The 22882-nt window shown below is 37.1% G+C and overlaps 1 long non-coding RNA gene across 1 annotated transcript in view; it reads left to right on the forward strand.

Annotated features, from left to right (window-relative positions):
• The window catches only part of LOC141933788 (uncharacterized), a 94524-nt gene extending 72326 nt beyond the window's left edge, over positions 1-22198 (forward strand). The window contains exons 2-3 of the long non-coding RNA XR_012626224.1: positions 20558-20592; positions 21820-22198. This is a non-coding gene — a long non-coding RNA (uncharacterized LOC141933788). The remainder of the gene's footprint in view (positions 1-20557; positions 20593-21819) is intronic.
• Positions 22199-22882: the final 684 nt, after the last annotated feature.

The following is a 22882-nucleotide window of genomic DNA, read 5'->3' on the forward strand; positions in this document are numbered from 1 at the left end:
CTGTTTTCAGCACAGTTTCACTTGGGGCCTTTGCTGTAGCTCCAGTGAACGGCTTCTTGCTTCTGGTTACATACTGATATATATTAACTGCTCTAGTGAAACCTCTCACAGCTAAGCATTTTGAGGGGCTCTTATTTCATCTTCCCACAGCCTTCACTTATTGGGCTGAATCCTGATTCGAATGCTTTTTTAGAAAGACTCACATTTCTAACTGGGCTGCCCTAAGCCTGACTGTAGTTTAGTCCAGTTAGTGCGATTTGCAAAATAATTTATATATTACAATTCTGTACTCGTTTGTTAAATCAGTGAAAGCAACTGCCCTTTGGCGGGAAAACTTTGATCTATTCTATGATTCTGTGATGATTCTATGATATACTCAATCAGCTATGCGAAGTGAGAAATCAGTTTCGAGGTCTATGTCATGTCAGCTGCCTAATGTCATTGATTTAAAAGCTCCTGATTTTTATTCTAATGAGTACCAAATGCTCACATCAATATAATATGCTCACATCTTGTAAAGATGCAACTTCAAATAAAAATAATGTTTAAAGATGTTGGAAGAAGTAGTTAGGATTTGAATGGAGGAAGTGCATTTGTCTGACTACGAGGTAGAGGCAAGAGCATGGGTGTGGTATAAAGGGGTTGAATTTCTGGAACTATACTGTGTTCGTTCTTGTTACAATGTATTTGATGTATTCTAGCAATCAGTGTTGTCTCATGTGAAAACAACATTGTGATGCAGATTGTAGCTGTCAGATGACTCTCTCTCAATTATAAAATAGTCTTCGGAGACCAAGAAATGGAACGATGCAGTAAATGACACAGATTATTAATCAAAGTTATCATCTTATTCTGCATTTTCTGAAACTGTGGAGTTACTTGTGAATTCACTGCACTCCTTGCTCTTAATTATAATCACATGTGAAGAACCTACCTTCTGGACACCAGCTGATACTACTCGTGTTTTACTGAATCATATAAGACACATGACCCTCCTTGTGAAAGCATCAAATCAGGGCATTTGTGTTCTTGTGACTGAATGCAATTAATTTAGGCATTTTTCTGAGTCAGTGAAATTTCAGTGACTTTGCATGTCTCAAAAATCTCAAGTAAATTAAATCAAGAATTTGATTATATGGGAAAAATCTTTCCTCCTAGTGTTAAAAGGGGCTAAAATTTCCATTAAATGTATCTGAACTCCTATTACAGAATCACGGAATCACAGAGATTGACAGTCAGAGTTAGGCAAGGCTCTGAAATGGAACGAATCAGTGAGACTAACTGATGTATAGACACAAGTTTTTTAAAAAAACACATATATCATTCAGGAAGTAAGCAAATTCTAGCTGCAAAATATTTTTGGCTACTATTGGGGAAAATTAGTGATCATGTGCTCAAAGTTTACCAAATGTTTTATAAACTAAAAATTTAGATTATGTTATCACTCAAGTGAGAATTCTTAACCACACATAACATTGGAGAGTTTAACAATTTATTCTCTGCCTGATTTTATGTAGATAAATGTCTTTTGGTATAGATGGAAGGACTTACTGACATGAGTAGATTAGTTCACAAACACTTTTCCATGTCTTTATTCATTTTTACTGAATAGTGAATAGCTACTGAAAATTATTTTTCCTTTCAACTTGTCCAGTTAACGTAATCAAATTGTTCAGTCTTCCTACAGTGGAGTAGGTCTTTCTAAATGTGTAATGATTTGTTATCAGAACAAATCCATTCCCAACACACTCCAAAATAAGACTTCTTCCAGACTCATGGAATGTGGCAGTCATATAAATTCTTACACTTGCAGATGTATGAGCCTAGTTGACCATAGCACACAAACCAATAAATCCAGTGAGTTCTGAAGATACTTTAATTTTATAATTTAGTAGAGAATCATGCATTTTAGAGAGATATTTTTTTCCACTCCTTAGTGAATTTTGTGCAGGATATTGGCCTAGATTGTCATCTAGCATCTGAAAGTAGAGGAAATGCATTGATTTCAGTAGAATTATTCATGATCTACGGCAGTTCAAGGGATGTTAAATTTAACCCCTATATGTCTTTAGCTAAAATGCTTTCAGCAAATGGTGGAAAAGCTAGAAGTTCAGTCTCTGGCACCCAAAAATGACCTTTTGTGAAAAACTGAAACAAAGACCCAACCTTTCGTAAAAGGTTCACAAAAAAAATTATAAATTTTAACACCTTCACCCTGCCTTCTATAGACGTTTTTATTCTGTATGAATATATATTTTGCAATTAATCAGTGATTGACATTTATGGTTTGTCCTAACTTCCCTCCATTATGATTGCTGTTTTGTTGTGCCTAGCAGTCTGGAAAGTGGAAGGTGACAAGAATTGCTTGATGTCATTGAAATCCAAATTATTTGTTCCTGCAGTTTGTGAAAAAGAGACAAAGGGATGCTAATGATCAGTTATTTTAGATCTTTTTGATCTCCTGTCATCACGTATAAGAGTGAGTTGTAGATACTGAAAGTTCACAGTACTGAAGTTAAATAAAGGTTAAATAGAACATAAAAACCACCCTAAATGTAATTTGAAAATACCTATTAAAATAATGCTATTTCATTCATTAGTCAGACTGAGGCCTGAAACAATAAATATCTATGTGCACTAATACCTGGCTCTCTGAATAGTCGCAGTGAATCCTAACAGAGGGCTTTAGGATGCAGGGAGCAAATTAACGTACAGCTCTGGTAGCAAAGTACTGACTTTTTTGATTCTGTCAATTTAAGATTTTAATGTCCTCAGTGATCTTCCCTGGTTTTTGCTAGAAATAGGACAGCCAAGTAATACATCTATTGTCATCTCATCTCTTCAGTTCACACCTCAACACTGAATTTTATCCTACAGTCCTGGACTGTGAATTTTGGTGACTGAAATATGGCAAAATCCATTTTGCTATCTTTGGCAAAAAAGCTTGGCCATACCATATGGATATTAGTACCTTTACTGACAAAGTTAAATCAGAGCCCTTAGCGCATTGCAATCTAGAAAAAGCACAAGTTTTCATGGAAGTAGTGGAGGGAAGAAATCTATTATAAATTGTGAAATAGTTCCTGAGGACTCACCAGAGACAGATTTTTCTGTTATTTCTAAGCATGAATTTCTTTTATCCTTTAAGAAGCATTTGCATTACAGGATGTTTCCACAAAATGATTTGGCACTTCAATTCATTATTTATCCCTCTAAAATGAAGCTGACCTAAAATCTCCATGCTGCAGAGTGTTACTGTAGGAGTGTTAATATTAATGCTGGTTTTTTAACTCCCACACTGATGGGTTTAGGCAATAGCTCTAATTGCAAATTCTTAAAAACATTATGCTTTCTTTTAACTTCTGAATTCTTACATCACAGCAGTCACTTTATAACAGAATTTAAACCATGCAGCATTGGATGCTTCTACCTGAGATTTAATTTTGGCCTTTGTAGTGTTTGAGATATTGGCCCATATCTAAATTTTAAAATGTCTAAAAAGAATGTCTCCCTGTAGAAGTGATCTGGTATCTTCAGAGAGAGGGAGTAAAAGAAATGTAGACACATTTTAAGCCTCCTGTTCTCAATACAATGGAGAGGTTCCAATTTCTGAATTCTACTTATTCCTTATGATGAACTGTTGGTTTCATGAAAGAAGGCTTTTGCTGAATTTTATGCATGCTCTTGAATTCCTGTGGATATCAGTAGAACTGAAGCACAAGATTAAATTCTAGCATATGCTTTTCTTACAGGAGCTGACTGACCCAAATCAAAATAATGTCATCAACTACTTTTTGGATTATTTTTTCTGCTTGTTTAGTGAGTTAAATAAACTCACTGAGTGCTAGATTTGAATCAAAGGCAGCAGCATCAGTTTGAGGTTGGTGGTAAGGGGAAAGGATTGGAACTGTCCCTTCTGGTATCACCAAGCCATTTCATTATCTTAATTATGCAGGAATTTCAGAGGTTGTCCTTGGCTCATGAGCTAAGACATACCTACTGAGTCCTAAGGAAAATAATTCAATTTGAACATTTTTAAATGCTTATTGATATCCTTAGTAATCCATTTAAATTTTTTTAAAGGAATTTATCCTTTCCTGTCTAGTCAATAGCACTGAACTAGTATGACTACAGGAAGGTAGAAACACAGTCACACTTTGTTGTTGGAAGTGTAGGTTCTAAGAAATTCGGCAAGAAATAACCTATCCCAAAGAGACCAACTAATTCAGTTCTTACCCACGTAAAAAGATTGTGTGTTACTCCTCACATGAATGTAATCTAACTTTGTCTTTCCATTTTCTACAATCTGACCATTTCTTCCATATATTTTCTGGGTTTTTTTTTCCTCTTGTGGTCCCCTATAAAAAAATTGAGACCAAGCTTAAACCTATGATTCAAGAACGAATTTAAGTATTTGGGTTTTGGATTTGGACCTGTGCTTTGAGACTGCCTTTCTCTTTCTTTCCTCATTACCAATTGCCTCCTGGGTGGAATGACACCCTAGGACTCAGAGGCATACATACTTGTCAATGTAGCACCTTCTGCAGAGGGTAAATGGTAATGTGGGACTTCTTTCCCTGAAATGAAATGGTGTAAGCATGATGTGATGTGATGCAAGATGTGATGACGTGAGCAGCACAAAGGAAACATCATTTCTCACTCTGCTTTTCTTTACAATTGGGAGAACAACAAGAATATACCTAAGCCTCTAAACTGAGTGATCCACTGTGGTTTCAGTTCTGGGTTCAGACACCCTTGCAGGCTGAAGGGAGGAAGTTTCCATAACAGATTAAGAAGTTTCCACAAACTTGGAGAGTAAAGAACTTTTTGAGAAACATTATACTTTAGTCTTTTGTTGGGTGAGTAGAACTACAAAGCATATTTCAATTTCTGCTGTAGATAGTACTTCTTGTTGCCCACTATCCATGTCTGTCTGTCAGAGAAAAAGAAAGATTTTAAATACATGATATAAATTATATGCAGTCTACAGTTTTCATTCCACATGACAGAAATACTACAATAGCCTTATGAAATATAATAACTTCCAGTTATCATATAATATGGCACAAGGTGCATGTAAAGCAGAGAATTATACAGACATTATGAAGCATCTATATCCATGGAGTGCAAAGAAAAATGATATCCAATTTTCATGTGCAGTTTAGATTTGAAATTCTTTCTTGAGATGAAGACATTAATATTTTGATAGCAAAAGGTCATTTTTCAGTAGCATTCACAGATTGCCAGTAAAAGATAATGCTTCCCTAGTGGACAAGCCTTTTTACAATATGTCTTCCACATACTAATGAAATCCCCAGAAAGCAGTGGCTGGTTCTGTAGTTTGCTAGATAAAGAAAAAAAGGAAACAAAAAAAGGACTTGGGAGAGTACTTTGTGCTGAATAATGTATTTGATTTATTTCACTCCCTTTTCTGCTTGCAGAATATCTAAAAATCCATTTAAATTTCAGATTTTTATAGATTTGTTTGTTATTCAGAAATGCTCAGTGAGCACTTATTACATTTTTGTATTCTTCATGAAATGCCCACAGCATGATCTGATGGTGACCTAAGCAATACACTGTTGTTTTGTTTTCCTGATTGTCTGACTTAAGTACCATACCTAGGAAGAAAGAAACATATATTTGTATGTATGTTATCACCAATCCCAGAACTACAATTAGCAGCTGCAACACCTCAGGGCTCTTCTCCTTTCTCCAGTGAGAAATGCCTTTTAAAGTTCCCAGGAGATATAGCTGATTTTCATTAATTTAGAGAACTCAGAAGCCTCACCCAGTGGTACTTAAGGAGCCAATTTCTTGGGGAATAATAGCAGAAGTAATTGGGAATTTTCTAATGATAGAATTTCCGTCCTTGGGAAATTCCATTTTGTTGAAATGGGAACTTCCCACAGTAATGTAACAGTTTCAAAGAAATGAAGAGCCTGGGAAAGGATAGGGAAGAGCAATGCAGCAAAAAAGATTCATACCCACACAGCCTTGTGGTTAGGTTGTTCAGTGTAAAATGGGAAAGACACCTTAAGGCTGCTTTTGCTTCGTTCAGAGCAAAGATTTGTCTCCTACTGCGAATCCCAAATAATGACTTTAAGTCACAATAGGTGTGTCTTTCCTGTTGGAGATATTCTGCTTTGCATAATTGACTAAATATTCATCATATAAATTTCTTGAAACTCAATAATCTGTATCCTGGGGGAATAGTTAAACATACAAACAACTTTTAACTCTGAAGAGTGTCTTCTTTAGTTGTTCTTATTGGAGCTCAGCTCCAAATTTGGAGCATTTTGGATAAATGTATTGGGACTTGATGCAGCAATTGTGTTTTTGTTGCAAAATAAAGAAGAATTTTACGTTCTTACCTCTACTCTCTATTGGCCTGCTTTTGCTTCATTATCCATCTTAAGCATCATGTCAGACTAGAATCTCTTGTTCAGTTAACTATCCTAGGAAAGAGTAACTCTCCCCTCACAAGTAATTAAAAACCAAGTGAAGGTTCATGTAGTCTTCCTTTTGGCAAGTATAGCTTGCATTCATTGTCTTTAGATGTACAGAGTTGGCTGCACTGAATCCCAGAGTGTTGAAATATGTCCAGTTTGGGTGACATACAGACACTGTTTTCTTCAAGGTACACTGTAAAGATATCAGCTGTTACAAGGCTAACACCTGCTCCCTGCAGGATCCCACTAGAAAAATGCCTACTCCACAATCACTTTTTTATTAAAGATAAAATCATATAGGTTTATATTTTAAGATATGTATTACCTTTCACTCTAGATCTCTCTGGACTACAGGGAATCACTCCCCTCCCCCCAACCCCAACCCGAAAAGCTAAAGTTTGGGTATATATTACTTAAATTAAATCCATTAATTTAAAACAAACTTTTCAATTAGAGAGTTAAAAAAAGTTGAAGAACTTGAAACAGCTAGCACATGCCAGGTATTGAACTATTCATCCATTATATTCTAAGTCTGTAAGAGACTACTCATTGTTCAGCTTCTATAGAATAATAATTCAAAATCGTATTTGACTACATTTCATAGAATAATAATTTCAAATCACATTTGATTATGTACTTCACTAACCCACTACCAAATTTGCTATGAATAACCACAGACAGATACAAAGCTAAATAAATAAAGAGAAAGAAAATAATAAAAAATAAATACTGAAAGCAAGGCTTGCTAGTTGTAGATGAAAATCTTTCAGTGCAGTTCAATACTACAGTTATTTTACTTGAAGATAAAACCGAAATGGCTGTGGGTTAATACTGAGCAAGGAGGGTAGTATTACTTAGTATGTGGTGTTTTACAATGATTTATCATGTGGATATTTATCATGATGGGTGTTTAGAATTATACTCTAAAACTACCTGTTTTGATTACTCAATGTAAAAGGAGAGGGGATCTCTAAAAGGACATTCAGGTTCTTTCAAATAGCTCTGATTTAGACTTCATACTGCTGCTTCCATGTGAAATCATGGCCTGTAGAAGACAATGGTAGTTCTGCTGTTAAGTTCAGTGTGTCCAGGATTTTGTCTTGCATTCTTGATAGGATTGACTGCACTCAGCAAAGGCAGAGGGGGAGAAAATTTCTCATAAGGGAAAACCAGAGGTCCCTTCACAGTCTCATCACTTTCTTCCTATCTTGGACCGTTTTCCTGTCCTAGTGAGACCATTCATTGCCCCAGCCTTTATATCAGTTTTCCACAATCCCAGCAGTGACCTTGAAGTCTAAGCCCCCCCATGCCAGAAAATATTGTCTGTGTGATTCTGAATCAGCTGATTTTTTTGGTTTGTTATTCTAAATATTCTCACTTCATTGTAAAAGCAAACAAAAACCTTGCATGATCACAGTTGTGAGAATTATGTTCTCATAGAATGGTTTGGGTTGGAAAGGACCTTTAAAGATCATCTAGTCCAACCCTTCTGCCATGGGCAGGTACATCTTTCACAAATGCTCTATGTGATATGTTTTGGTCTAAAATTATATGTTTCTCTCGGGTGCACTATGGCACTTCTTTGTCTAGAGAACAATTGAAGCTAGAATACAATACTATTCAGCAGAAGGATTTGGAGGTTGATACTCTAATGTGTTGAACCATGTGTATTCAGCTGTCTGTGTGATAAATGGGTGTAAACTGCTATTGTTCTAACTTGGTAGCACAGTGGATCCACTATGCAGAGCTGTAAGTGACAGCAGCAGGGAGAGAGACAAAGGTGATTGCCTTCTGACCCACATAAACCAAGATAACATCAGCAAAGATGACAATAGGAACAAAGCCAGACAATCACTAGAGTTTTTCATGTTCCACTGATGTGGAGTATATCTCCAGGAAGAGAAAATGACTGGTACCCAAAAAAAGAGCTGAAGGGGCTGGAAGATGTAAAATGTAAGCTCACAAGATACAGCCTCATCCACCAAAAGCTACTTTCCCTTCTCTATCCTCCTCCTCTCTGTCACTCAGCAGAGGATCTAGAAGAATACTGCATTTTTGGTTCAGTAAATGGATCATAAATTGAAAAAGAAACACTCCACAAAGATGCTAGTACTACTGCTGCTACTTCTATAAGGTCAAGACAGTAGAACTCTAAAGCTGAACTCTGTAATACAAAATACAAATTTAATTTTAAATTTCAGGTCAAATAGTAAACATCTTAAATTCCAGGATGAAATATCGTTCTCAATTATGAATTACTTAATGTTATCTGAATCCTCTTTTCTTTTTTTTTTTTTTTTTTTTTTTTTTTTTAATATTGTTAGGGTTTAATAAGAAAAAAACTTTCTCATGATTATGGTAAAAATAATAACATGAAATAGCTTTTCAGCAGTTCAAAATAAGTTTAGAAATTTCAAAATCTTGAACATGAAGTATTGTGTGTGGTTTTTTCTTCTTTTTCTCCTTCCCTTGACTGTAATGACTAGTTTAATACTATTGTATTGTAATAGTCACAGATAATCCTTGGTTTCCTCCACAGCCATTCCCCTTTGAGAATTCTCACTCTTCAGAGAATCCAAAAACAGAGTTACGCAGTTTCACTTAACAGTCCAGGGATTTAGGAATAGGAAGAATTTTTGTTCTCAAGTCAAGAAGCTCTCAGACATCTGTTTAAATTTAAACAGTTAACCCTTGTGTCCCTATTGACTTCAGTTAGAATAGTGGCACTCTTAAAGGTAACATGAATAAGTGCTTTTGTTGGTTCAGGACACTACTGCCATTCTTGCTGGAGTTCAGCAATGAATGTATGCAACAGAAAATATGCATGGCACTTGAACCAGAGGGGTTTTTAAAACACCACAGCCAGGCCCATATGCCGTGAAAATAATTCACAATGCTCTATTTTTGATGTCTTACTCTTGAAGTCAGATAAGTGTTGCAAAATGGGAAAGGTTACACAGCTGCACACATGCACATGCCAAGAGTTCTTATCTTCTTGTTACCTTACCACAGACAGAGCTGATGAGCTTATAAAATTAAGGTTTAGTTTAGCAGTACCTTTGAAGAAAAGTATTTTAGATGTTGTTGTGGAACAGTTGTTGGTAGAAAAACAGCCACCTCCAGTGAAGTTTAAGACAAAACAAATACTGGAAAAGGTCAGAAGGTCTACAGAGTCCATACAGGGGGTTATTATAAACACTAGTGACAGGGCTACTGTCATGGAGGAGTCACCAGCTCAGATGGCACAGTTGTGATTCAGTAGGACCAGACCACTTTTCAAATTGCATGTTACCCTGAGAGAGGAGTAAGATAACTCGTCCTGTGCAAATATGGATTAGTTTTTTGACTGTAGGTAGTTATCACAAAATCAGCAGCCCAGCCAGCACAACTGTCTCCTCACATTCCCACCACTGGAAGATATGGGTGAGAATGAGATGGCTCAGAAGAACGTAGCATTAAACCTGCTATACTGGGTTTGACCAGAGGTTTGTAGGTCTTCATAAACCACCATCAATCTGTCAGAAGCAGAAGATTAGAGAAAAAAAATTAAGCAACTGTGCTTATGTGATGAGATCAGGAAGCTGACTTGGCTGACAACGCTTGGTTTTCAATTGAATCAGTTTCCTGGGCCAGCTGGATAAAGGGATCAGGCTGGAATACATGCCCAGGGCGGGAGGAAGTGCAGTACTTATATCATCTTGAACTGTTGTGAAACTGCAGTCTAAGAATCAGGGCAAGTACAGGATGTCTTTCACTGGCATACTTCTTCCCATCTTTGGCTAATCAGTAATGTAGAGAATCTGAAGCAAAGGTTGGATTTGGACTGTCATGGTTAATTGTCACTAATAAGCCTATCCTCTATGCATTTGATTAATCCCTCTTTGAGCCTGTTTGTACATCTGACATCTCCAGAATTCTGTGACAGTTGGTTCTACAGCCTAAGTGTCCTTAAAAAAATATTTTACTTTGAATACAAGAAAACATGCATATTCTTGCTTTTCTGTCCACATAAGGCAATCACAACTCAATGCAGATCTGGTCACTGAGCAGTTCTGAAAATAAACAAAAAAAGAAAGATTTGAAATGGAAACTGCAATTTTCTTATGTAAACTTGTCTTTTATCCTCAGTCTCTCATTTTCTTAAGTAGTGCTGTAACTTAGTTTTTTAAAAGTTAATCAGTTCTTCCCCCCTCTAATTTTCCACTGCAATAATCACCAATGAATGGCAAGAAAGAAATTATTTTAAGATTGATCTCAATATTGGTTATGCTTTCAACTGTGATACCAGAAAATTGCAGAATGGGACTGGTCATTCCATTCTTAGGTTCACAAACAAGAAATATACAGGCTGTTCCAGTCTGCTTTCCCTTTAGCAGCTGAAGAAAATTATTACATCTTTACATATCTCCTGACCCTATATTTAATAAGCCCTCTCTCTTGCAACCACAAAGAATACGTAGTAGGATTTTTGTTCACAGAACAGAGAACCATATAACCAAATGTGCCATCCCAGGAATCAAAGTCAGTTTCATCCTGTATGCCAAAGATCCCCTCTTATGAAAATTTTTGAATGACTGATATGGTTAAGGAGGAAAAAGATAATTTTTCAAGAAATCACAAAGTTCAATGCTTTTTAGTAGAAAATCTAGATTGTTGCTCTATTTGCTGCAGAGATTTTACAATAAGAAAACAAGTTCTTTCTAAGGTAAATGGGGATCATACCTATGACCTTTTTTGTATCTATGAAATATAAACATTTTAAAATCTCTGCACTGGAATTTTATCATCTCAGTTACTTGGTTGCAGTTACTGTAAAAACAAGGATAAGCTTTGCATTATTAACAAATGTATTCTTTTCCAGACTGAAACAAAGCTGTTTCTTTTGGTGTGTTGTCACTTTGGGTAATCTTAAACAAGGGAAAATCCTGAAAGCAGGCTTACTCTTTTAATAGACCTGGTTTTGATTTAAGTTCAGGACTCTGCTGGATTTTTAACATGCTCTTTGCTCTGTTCCAAATCAAAGCTCCTCTGGACAGTTCTGTGTGTTGTCACTGTTAGACAGGTTGTTTTTCACTGATACAAACAGTAAAGCTGTCACACTGTAGTGAAGACTTGGGATTTCACTGTCATAACTAGAGGACCTTGGTTTGTGTTATATTTGTGAAGTTTTGGAGTCAATTAGGTTAACACGAGAATAGACATGAGCTACAGGCTTCGTTATGGTATCAGAAATAGAACGGTGAATAACAAATGCCATTTAATGACAGCTACCAATACAAAGAGTCACAGAAGGTTAAGTATATTTCTAAAAATAAATACAATAAATTTACACTTGGATGACTAAAATTAAATACCCAAAGCTTTGTATAAGTTCCTAAATAAAAGACTACTGTTCTTAAAGCTGGCATCTCCCACCAAGTAAAATGCATGTTCTGGAAGTTCAGACCAAGTCTAGTGAAGGCACTTTTGGTATTTGGGGTCTTTTTCATCCTCCATCTCTTTGGTCTCCTTCCAGTTGTTATAAAAAACTAACCCATTTTCTTGACACTACTCAGATATATTTCTTCTTTTGGATGCTTCTTCAAACCCCTTCTGCCATAGACCTATGACCAGGGTTTAAAAATAGCTGAGTTCTCAAAGTACAGCTGAAAAGGTAACAGATCTCTGTGGCTAAGAAACAAACAAATCAAAAGTAGCCATGGAAATTTTTTGGACAAAAATTGAAAACAAGGTCAACTTTCATTTAAATTAGAAACCAATTAAACTGAATACAAGATAGGAAGTTGCTGTTTTCCAAACATGTCTGTGTGACTTTATAGCCTGTGACCCCTGGCCACTTTAATGAGACTCAGGTCAGGTCTGTAATACAAAATTTTGCTGGAACAGCTATGTTGATGAGGGTAGTAAAGTGTGATGTGTGATTGACAGAACTGTGCTGGTGAAATTGCTAGTGTAAGCACAGTCATATCGGCAAAAGCACGCTTTTGCTGATGCTTCCTTTTATTCTGAGGAGCGTGGAGGGGAGACGAGGATGGAGAAAGGCAGTGTAAGTTTAAATGGTTCTATGCAAAGCACAGTTTTGTTTGTATAAAATGCATTCATATTAGGAAGGCTTTGTTGTTAAAATGTATCAGTGATTAAAATCAGCCAGTCAATGATATTACATCACACTGGCACTTCAAGTATGTGTATTGGTGTTAGGGTAGGATAAGTAGGTGTCATACAAAAAGTCTACATTTACAAAAGGGTCTCTGATACTTCCTTTTTAAATGAAAGTATAGCAAACAGAAAAAGGAAGAGTCACACTGTCACTGAAGAGGTATCCCTGATTTTTCATGGAACTGAAACAACCCCTCATTTGACACCAAAGATCACAAAAGTCTGTGATGTCTTCAACAGAGTTGCAATTTAAAAAGCTGAAAAGTAATAGAAGTGGGAGAAGACCCTAGTATGATACTGATTGATATATCAGAATATGTCCTTAAAGAAATTATGCAATTAGGTTGTTTTAATCTGGGCACCAAGTAACCAAAGAAAGAAGTGGCTCATTTAGAACCATCAGCTCTATTGGGCAATTACTTTAATTAGGTAGTTTTTGAAAACTGCACATTAGCTACATGACAGATCAGAATTGTTTTGGTCTATTGAGTAATTATTTAATTAGGCCACATTTTAAAAACTGTTTATCTCCCATATAATGGTTGGAATCAGCTCCTTCTGGTTTATTTTGTAATTATTTAATGAGGCCAAATGTATCCGTTGCAAAAAATCTTTTCCGTGCATAGGGCTACTCTGTAATGCAGGGGAAAATAAAATGAAAAAAATTTATAAGGTGTTTTAATCAGAATTTACTACATGCAGGCAGTAAATGTCTGTCACTGGTGATGCTACAAAGGTTGAAGCAAGGAGGACAGAAAGGTTACAGCCTTTGTAGAGAAGGACCTATGCAAAAGGCTAAAAATGAATAAGAAAGAAAAAGTTAGTGACTTTTGTTAGACCATCTATGCAAAGGTAAAAATGGAAAGCAGCCAGAGTCACCTTTTTTCATCTGGCCAAGGGAAAATGAATCAAGGATACAAGACATTCTGTCAAGGTAAAGATGATTCAGAGTTTTTAATTAAACAGAGATAAAATATCAAAGCAGAAGCATGGTCTAAGGAAAGTTTGTTTCTTTGTAAAAACTCAGCCTGGATTGGAGAGGAAAGATGATCCAACATCTTTTTCAGACTAGGGAGATCTGCAAAGTAGATATGATCATGTCAACACTGAAGTCAGTGCCACAACTACCACTCATTTGAATGGGAAAAAACCTGAATGTGTGCCATTTCAAAAATGAATGATATTTTGCAAGAAGGCTCCTAGCAAAATAAGCCTTATGAAAACTGCTATTCCCAAGTATGCTTAAAATGATTTTTAAAATTATTTTGGTGGTAAATGCATGGATGAATGTGTATTTTTCTAAGACATTTAATCATAATATCCTTAAAAGGACATTAGAAAAGCAAGGAAAGAGTGCTGCAAAGCTTAAGACTGAACTTCTGTATATGCGTGTACAAGATTCTTGCCAACCAGCCACAGATATGTGATTAAATTTATGAGTGCTGGATTTCATGGGGTGATGATGTTTATAAACAAGGAAAGACTGAGGGGATATAGAAATTGTGGACATGGGAGAAATACAAGACATCAGCAGCATCTACCCACTGCATTCCATTGTGAAGAATGATATTCTTCAGATGTCATTACATGATTTTCTGTTGGTTGATAACGGAGAAAAAGGGAAGGTAGAACAGTTTCAAAGTAAAAGGAATGGAATGGCAATAGGGATAGTGTTGCTGTAGCTGTCATGTCTAACCTTGCCTTACTGAAATAGCAATAGTGTTTCAAATAAAAAGATGAGACTCATTTCTGTAGCTGTAATATATAAGACCTTTGCCCTGAATCCATCCAGAATTATGGCAATTTAACAAATTACTACCCATCAGTAGAACTGCAGGAACTGTCTGTGTGCACAATGTGAGCCTGTGTCTGGCAGGGGGTTTGAATCTGTTCAATGAAGATTTATGTTATGTCACATTATCTCAAAACCAGGAAGAGCTTGTGAACATTCTTAGTAATTCCATGCTAACAGTAACTGAGCCACCCTGGCACTGTCATGGGTCTGAGCCAGTCGGCTCCTGAATTACTTGGGAGAATTTACTTGGCTCCTGAAGATGGGTGAGTCACAGAGCTCAGGGGTAAAAGGCTTTTAAATCCACAAGGCATCATGAGCTTATCACATTTGAACTCCCATAAACCACTGATTTTCATCCAGTTGGTCTGTATGAAAACCAATTATTTTTGTTTGTCTGTATCCTACACAACGACTGAGGTCTCAAAGAAAAAAAAGGGGGAAAAAAAAAAGGAGGAAATAAGCAAAAGCTCATGCTGCCCAGACTGCTCCTGAACTGGATTTATGTGGAATCTGACTCACTCATATTAATTCTTCTCTCCATTCCACTTCTCGCCTCAGTGGTTACCTAAAAGGATCCAGCTTAACAGCTTTAAAAACTCCCCAGGCCTCAGTTCCTTAAAGGGTAATGCTTCTGGATAGAAGTCAAAAAATTGCCTTTGTTGGCTTCATCTCAGGAGATCCTTCTTTCCTTCAGACATTCCTTCTACTATAGTCTCTGACTCTATCCAGACTATTGTCTCTTGCCAGAATCCCCTCTGAGCTTTGGTGGAAAAAAAAACCCTATGTAAAACTCTTCACTTGACTGTATTTTTCCTTCTCCTGGTCTCTGGTTGTTGGGACAGATTTCCCTTTCCAAGGAAAAATCTATTTAAGAGTCCACAAGTAGGAAAGTTCAAGGAGTTTCACTGTTTCCTTCACATATTTCTTTGTGTCAATGTGAAAAAAGAACAAGGCAAGAATGGGGGCAGAAAAAAAGGGCTAGATGATTGACCTTTAAATTGAATATTTAAAGTGATTTGGTCCTTAAAATACTGAGAATCCCTGGGGTCTGCTAGAGTCCTGGATTATTATTTCCTACAGCTCTGTGTCTCCTCACAGGTCCTCAACTAATGACTCTCTTGATGAGTGTCTCATGGCAGGACACTCACTCTACCTAAGGCATATTTTAGTAGTGATGCTGAGCTGGCTTAACACTGTGATAAAATGGAAAGCTCCAGAAAGGGACAACCTCCTTGCACAGAATATATGTTGTATCTCTTCCTAGGCTTTTGTTGCTCAAAGAAACAAGACACTTGACTTTCTTTCTTAAAGTCAATGGCTCATTATTAAAAGGAATGGACAAAAGAAAAATAGGCCTAGTTAGGACCTCTTTAGTCAATATAAACTTAATCAAACTCAGGGTTCATCTTCCATGCTCTTCCTATTCCTTGTGTCTCTGATATAAATGAGAAATAATCTCTATGTGCCATAGGGAAATCCCCAGGTCTGGTGGTGTTATTCTCCTTTCAAAGCACTAAAGATGTGTATAACCTATAAGAAGCTCAAATGTGATTTCTCCATCATCTGGAATAAGACATGACTTGTAAATTTTTTATTTTTAGCTAAATTTGAGTTATTTTTAACCTCTCTAATAAAAGGCATCAATATGAAGTCTATGCTTGGATTTTGGTATTTTGGTATTTTGCTTGGATTCATCCCACTTTAGAATTACACAACTGCAAAAAATCTATTTGAAAATATTAAGTTGATTCTTTTAATACATACAAATAGCTCAGACTGCCTCTATTTGTTTGTATGTAAAATTTGGGAAGGGAGGGAAAATGCTTTTGGGCAGTTCTTATGCCAGTCCATCATGTGCCAAATTTTGAGTTTTGATGCCAAGTATATTTTTACAAGTCAGTTGTAAACCTTTGGTAAATATTTCTATTGGATTACTAACACAAGCTGAACTATAGAACCAAAAATGTTCTGCAGGGGTTCTCAGCTGTGGGAAAACACAATAATACGCATGAAAATAGTTACGGATTTAAAGAGATCATGTCACATTCTGAAAAAAGTTGCCTAAATTATGCTTCAGGAAACCCTCCGAAGTTCCCATTTAGTGCTCTGAATTTTCTTTCCAGCATGGTTGATTGCCAGGATATTTGTGCATGAATTAAATTTTATTGCCTCATTATGCTTGACTGATTTATGTAGAGGCATTTCTGTAATGATGAGCGAACCTTTAAAGGTTCTAGGAGTTTGGTTTGCTGCAGGGAAAAATCCCGCAGTTTTGATGTCGCTATTGGTTTGGATTTCCTGAGAACGGTCTTTCTCATCACATTTTCCCCAGTATTTCCTAGTAATAAACCTGGCTAAAACAACATGTTTGCGCACAGTCAAGATTTACAGGGGTTTCTCAGAAGTGCTATGGTTGTCATTCTGGAAAAGTGGAATTTCCTTAGCTCATAAAAGGAAATTTTAGGGTAGTGACAGCTTGTTTCAATATGTTTGTAATGCTGTTTTCTCTCTGAGGGGTACAGTGGAGTATTTTTAATGCTAGAGAAGCAAAAAGGAAAAAGTCAGTTCATTAAAGTGACTGTCTCTTTAGTCTCCATGTTGACCAGGGAGGATCATGTGTTGCTGAGGAGTTTCTGAGCAGCAGGAGTGGCTGACACCATTTTCCTTTGCGCTCGGAGGATGGACAATGGCCAGAGACTGAGGAAGCCCATGGTGGACACTGACACAGGGTGGGTGAAGGGTCACCTGTTAGGACACCCTGTGGGATGGTGGCTCCCCATGGGGGTCAGCCAGGGGCTCTGGGGGCTCCCTGGGGCAGCCGTCAGGGTCTGCCTCAGCTCCAGCCAGGAGCAGGGCAGCCCCAGCCCTAGCATTGGGCACCTCCCTGGGGACAGGGACAGGCTGGGATGTTGGCCCATGGGTGGCCCCCCAGGGCCAGGGCTGTGCCTGGTGTCCCAGCACAGGGACTGACAGACCTCGGGGGGCTGAAAAGGGTGTCTTGGGCTATGGCCGGGATGGGGGAGGCCCCAGAGGGCTGGGCAGGGACATGGAGCCTTCAGCTCTGACAGTGTGTCCCAGAGGGAAACCGTGGTACCAGCACTGCCATGGCGTGCAAAGATGAAAACTATGGCCGAGAGCAATGTAAGTAATGTAATGTGTAGCTCCATATGACCCACATGTGTAGCTCCATATAACCCACATGAAAAATTCCCTATAAAGTGGGCAGAAGCAGCAGTGCTGTCTCATCTTGCAGGTCAGATCCTGCATGTTGCCAAAGCGCCTGTTCCTTGGGCTGAACTCAGTCCCACCGAGCTCACACCATGGCACCCGCCTGTCGCAGCGCTCAGCTGGAGGGTGAGCACGTGGTCCCTTGTCCCCAAGGGACCGAGGAGATGAGGTGGGAACTGGGCTCAAGCACAAGCCTCTGGGAAACATCTTATGCTGAACAGGAAGGTGTTTTTGGATTGTTAGTGTCTGCTGGTTTTGACAACCACTTTCTGCATGGGTTTTCTGGATCAGTTTCTTGGACTCCACTGCCTACATTTCATCCTACTTCCATTTCAGGCACAAAGTAGGCTCTCTGTATCTCATCTTGGAGTCTTCTCTCCATAGCCTAGCTCCAAAAAAAGGCAGTGGCAATAAACAAACCCCACGAACCTGCTGGGCAAGTGGCACTCAATATGTTTTTTTGGGTGTTTGGGTTTTTTGAACACCAAAGCTAACTTTTGTTTTGTGCTTTCTCAATTATTGCCACTCAGCTAAAAGTGACCAAGTGACTGCTGACTGAAAAAACCCTCAATCTCTGCAATGCCAGAAAGTTATTAATTTGGGTCTCTGATTGAGGGGAGAAAAGTGTTGTCTTTTCTCCTGCCATTGTGTCATGTGTGACTTAGAAATCTTCTCCAAACAACTTTATTTTAAGAGAAAATTGAAGACAGCACAAAACCTTTTAGATGTTTTCCTGAAGTAACTATGTAAACATATGTCTCCTCTAGAAAGTATAGTTATCTCTTTCTGCTTCTGTAGTTTTGAATATATCTGAACTGGGTTTGTGCAGGCTAACTCCAGAACTGGAACTGGGTGAGTGGACACTGTAGGTAGCTGAATTTCAAAAGCAGCCCCACATCATTTGTGTTGTCTCTTGATTACACAATGCCCTGTGGATTTCATAGACTTTGCCAATACAGAGCACAGATCTCTGTACTGTACTCTTTTATGCAATGCAGACTTGCCTTAAGATTTAATACACCTCACAAACTCATCCCACATCACTGGAGGGGTGTATGGAAATCTTAAATTTAAAGCCTAGATTTAAATAAAAAGAGAATCTCTCCCTTCATTTAGAGAAAAGCGTGTTTACTTCTGCATGAAAGATGTGATCTTCACATAGAATACCACCAGCTCCAAATAGATTTTAATTATTATTAAAAATATTGGCCTGAATTCTGAAATGTCTCACATCATGTGCCAGTCCATGAGAGGTAATGGGGCTGCATGACATGCATTCAAACATTCTTGGTGACTTTCTGCGCATCAGCTGGGTTATTTGTCATATGAAATATATAAGGAAAATGCCAATGCTCAGTATCATGCTATAAATTCTTTCTACTCTAAATTCCTTTCTTTTACAGTGGTTCAGATTAGAACATGCAAAAGTTTGTATACTTTATGATTTCTTTTGTATTTAAACTTTCCTTCCATTTTACTTGTGCATGCAGCTGTATATCCTGCTGCCCAAAATTTAAGATGAAAAACTCCAACCCTGACATACTGGAGTTTAATTTTTCTTTCTTTTTTTATCTTATTTTTTTTTATTTTGCCTCTGCACCTGTGGCTTTCCAACAGTATGGAGTGGTAAAACCATACTAGCAGACCAATACTTCACTTAATCCTACTCTCTTTTGTCACAGAAAGATCGGTGTGGTTCTGAAGAGCTCACTATTCCCATAAAGGCTCAAGCTTCAAAAAAACAACAGCTCCCCCACTGTTAATCTTCTTTATAATTTGCAAGTGGTGTTGATTTTTGCATAGATTAACCTAGCATGTTTTGTTATGTAATTTTGATGAATGATGTACAAAGGGTCTGCTGAAATTCTTAGTTTGATTTTAGGATAGAACCACATTTATTGCTTGCTTGGATATCCATAATTTCAAAATAAGGGAAGTACTTGAGGAAATTTTTGAGGTCTTTTCTTTCACAAAGGGGAAGTAGAGGCAAGATGAAGGATATACAAAAAAATATTATTTTTTTTTCTTTCTGGTTCACACAGGTTTAACTGAAGGCTTTAATACTTCCTACAAAAATTAAGCTATGGTTTGTTTTATTGTCTGGGCTCAGACTTTACATTTAATTTTCTCTTATCAGACCTATACAAGGTCAGCTACGAGCTTGTAAGGATGAAGTAGTATACTTGTCTAAGTTGTTCAGCTGCCTCCAAAGTCAGGTTCTGTTGGTGGGTTTTAGATTCTGTGTTCTTTCAGGCTGTGAAGATATGACCCACTCCTTGGTGCTACTGTTTCTCTGAATATGGCTACAAACTCAAACAATTGGTCATTCTCTCTCAGAAAAGAGATGGAGGAGGCATGTAAATAAAAACAAAGAATATTCATTCATAAATAGTGGTGAATGCTTGTCAAAGTTTATTGTGATATGAAAATAGACATGTCTATTCTTTCATGTATGTGCAACATTTTCAGCAAATTCACAGTATGTTTGGAAGTAATCAGTATACAGTCACTAACCTAGAAGATTTTCTCTTCAGAATCTTGTGTAAGTTCATCTATTAGTCTTTACCTTACAAAATGGGACATGCTTAATTCCTAATAAAATCTTTTATAAAATTACTTCTCTCTAGGAAACAGAGTCTTTAATGTTGTTAACCTTAATAAAACAATTACTGTATTGTTTGCAGTACAAGTTAGGCATTAGTATAAATTTTCTGGTCTATAGCGATTTTCTTTAGTGAAAGATATAGTATCTGTGACGATGTACTCATCGCTCTCAATGCAAATGTCCACCCTTTTGCTGAATAAATCTGCCCAAATTTGTTAGAATTAAGTCTGCTAAAAGGAGGGAAAAATATGTTTAATACTGTATAAAATTACTGAAGAAGAATTTTCATGGAATAATTCTGCTCATATATTTTTGCAGATACACAGAGTTTAACTGATGAGACTGAAAACCAGGTAAAACCATTGAATTTTTATTCTGACCCCTGACATATCTATTTGCCTAGTTACTCCTGATGAGAAAATTACAAGTTATGTGTTTATTTGTGCTTATTTTCATGTAACATTTTGATTTGAAGACATAAAGAGAGACAATATGTCAATTCCCTTGAGATTTTGTTCTGCTGATGAATCACCCCCACTCTTCAAAATCTACCTCTTCTGTTTTTTTGAAAAGGGTTGAGTTTTCTTCCAACAATTATTGTTTGCTATGCCTTAAACAATAGACCCTGTATTTTCACTGTTAATATCTGTCACTCAATTCACCTCTAAACCTTCTGTCTGATTAGTTAATCAGGTAGAGGTCTATAATCCCTGAATTTTAAGGTATTTTGTCTATAACTTGAGTAATTTTTGTGACTAAATTTTTCTCATCCATCCCAACTTTCAAAAGGTGATTTTTTTAAGCATAGACACAAAGAACTGTTATGCTTTTCAGGAATCAAACTGCATCCAGTTTTTGCATTCACACTTAAAAAGTGCTACTGAAAAATGTGAAGTGTGTGTGGAAAATAGTGCCACCAAAAATGGTGGCTCTTAAACCAATCAACTATATTATAAAATGTTTCCTATCCAAATTCCAGTGAAATCAGTGGAAACCATCATTATGAACCTTGAGGTCTGTCTTCATTCATATTGTTTGTTTCTTTTTTCTGAATGAAAACTTCTAGATAACCCACTAAGTATACTCAGATGCAGATCTTTTTTTCACTATACATTTTGGCCTTTGCTAGTTATCTAATAATTAAATCATCTTTTATGTTGCTTAATGTGTTTTTTCATGCTCTATTTCTGTCCCTTTGGTAGAAGGAAAATCAAGAGGAAATCTCCCTAGCAGTTGGGAAATCCACACTTGGGAAGTACACGTTATTTATTAATATTACAGGGAGATATATATATACATTTTCAATGTAGCTTTAAACTTTCTCTCTTCATTGTTAATGATGTGATTTAAATCACAAGAAATTACATTGTCTTCAACAAACAGTGGCTGAAGTTGGGCCAGTCATAACTTAATAGAGGTGACATTTCTTCTATTAGTGCAAGGAAAGTACCACATGTGTTCATATTTCCTTGAAGCTTTCTTGTATTGTGTGTTGCAGAGGAGTTCACAGAGTTCATTTTGCATGGAGGTATGGAATTCTTGCCAAAGCAATCGCTTACACAGACCCATTTGTCACTCAGGTATCTTGAACCTGCTACATATCATGTTGGGACAGCAGTTATACCAGATCCTGAGAATATGAAGTGGAGGCCATCTGGAGATCTGGATAATGTTTCATTGTGCAGCTGAAAATTTACATTCGTCATTTAAAGACTGTGAAGATCTCAGAGAAGTTGCTTGGCTGAAGTCAATCAGTTCATTAGAAAGAAGAAATGGAGTAAATTTGCCGTACATTGGTGCCAGATTTGGCACTCTTGAAGTCAAAGACAGTCGTACCAGTTTTTCGAAGAAACGTATCTGCTTTCCGATTCCTTCATGCCTACTGATATGCTGAATTATTCTGCATGTCTGTATGTGCAGTTTAAAGTCTTTTTAAATACCATTAAATACTATCATGTGTTTAAAGACAGAGTTATGAGCAGATCCTGAAGTTTTTTCATATGATCCCATAGTATGCAACCTACCAGTTTTTAGCTTTGACTACCGTGTACTTGTTCTCTGACTTATGCAGAATATTTCACTTTATGTTTACCAAACAATCTTTTTTCCCCCTTTTTCTCTTTTCCTTTTTCCTCCTGCCCATGGTATTTCTTTACCCTTGAGGTTCCTTGGTGTATTTACATTCAGGATGAGGTTGATTTTCCCAGAATAGTGAAGATGCAGCCTTCTGTCAGACTTTCACTTCATCTACCTGTAATAGGAGGTTTTAATTCACTATTTTTATTTTCAGTGTTCAATAACTATGGAGCAAATCTTACCTCCTGCTGAGATACTGTCTGGCTGCTTCCAAAGTATTGTGACTAATGGAACTTGAGAGTGATACTTGTCACGTAGCAACGATTTGAAGGGACATCAACAGCTCTGCAATGTAAGAGATACAAACTTTGAATAAAAAAAGTAGGTCTTTCAGCATGTAATATTGTTTCCCCTAAATGTTCAATATTGATCTCTTTTTTCCTTGTTCTGTTTTCTAGCTAAATTCCCATGTATTAATCAGGGTGAGAAAGTGTGTAGAATCTGCTAGGAGACTCTACAACAGACAAGGATCTTCCAGCCTAAGGAGGGTGCTCAGGAGCTCTAATT

The sequence above is a fragment of the Strix aluco genome, chromosome 1, assembly GCF_031877795.1.
Source record: "Strix aluco isolate bStrAlu1 chromosome 1, bStrAlu1.hap1, whole genome shotgun sequence".
Classification (NCBI taxonomy): domain Eukaryota; kingdom Metazoa; phylum Chordata; class Aves; order Strigiformes; family Strigidae; genus Strix; species Strix aluco.